The sequence below is a fragment of the Propithecus coquereli genome, unplaced genomic scaffold (genome assembly GCF_000956105.1).
Source record: "Propithecus coquereli isolate 6110/MARCELLA unplaced genomic scaffold, Pcoq_1.0 Scaffold551, whole genome shotgun sequence".
Classification (NCBI taxonomy): domain Eukaryota; kingdom Metazoa; phylum Chordata; class Mammalia; order Primates; family Indriidae; genus Propithecus; species Propithecus coquereli.
In genome coordinates, this window is record NW_012151408.1 from 571,328 (window position 1) to 572,576 (window position 1,249).

Genomic DNA, 1,249 nt, shown 5'->3' on the forward strand with positions numbered 1-1,249 from the left:
ATCTTCTCATCACTTATGCCTTCTTCATTATTCTTTGCAATATACATGCTTTCCTTGATAAAGAGAAAGAGAGAGAAAGAATGCATTTGCTCTCATAATAGATAGGGTTTTTACATTTATTGATATAAAAATTGAATTATATGATTGACTTCAAAAAGTCAATGAAGAGACTTCTAATGTGGATATGGAGGCAATTTGTTTCTGATTCTATCGCTTTTCCTTCTTTAAATTATACAAAATAGTTCATAGAAACAGAAACCCAAAGTCTTGTAAGCTGCATTTATAGCAAAACTCGAAGACGGAAAATATCCTCATCATTCACATTCCTTGTAGGTCATGACATGCTGGCTTGGAGTAGCACAGCCCTGTGAGAAGATATTTAGAAGTTGTGACCAAAGCCGTGAGGAGCAGCAGAAAGGGTCATGGGGTTTTATCAGTGGCAGATCTCAGAGAAGTCAATAAAACTATGTTTCTAGAAAGTAAGTGCCTCGCCGAAAGCAGGAACTGCTGTGAAAAGGGCTGAGAGCAATCAGAGTAGGAACACTGAACGAGGTAGAGTAAGAAGGCTCATAAAATACCCAGGTAGCCTGGAGGTTGAAAATTTTAGAATATACCTGCAAATCTACCCACTTTAGCAATGGCCTTCACCTTAGAGTCAGCAGCTAGTGAAGTCATTGGATAAATCAGGGCTAGAAGCCATCCTTAACCAAGTGAGGTATGGGGTGAGAGAAGTGGGACTACATAGAGACACTGCAATTGATTGAAATAATCCATGAAAGCAGCAACAGAGAGGGACTTACTAATTTGAAAATCCTGAAGTCTACTTGGCTCCTTCCAAATGTCCATTTCTTCAAACATACTGCAAATAGCAGGACAATTAAAATCAACCAATTTACACATAAATTTTTAAAAAGGAAACACCACATCATCTATATATAGGTATTATAAAAAATGGATAGTGAGAAAAAGTCAAAATTCTCACAACTGAAACGACAATAACAAGAAGACCAAGAAAGGGAGGAAAAGCAGAAGATTTGGATGTAAGTAGAGGCAAATTTGAAAATGTTGAAGTGGAACTTTTGGGAGTTATGAAAAGATCACTTGAAGAGGAGGAATGAATGGACCAGAACAAATGAAATAGAACTGCTGGGTCATAAGAGGGACCCATGTGAGTTTTATGGCTATTAACTGGAAGTGAATTTAGTTAGTATGGCTTGTGCTGGAAATATAAAATTTTACCAAGTCCAGT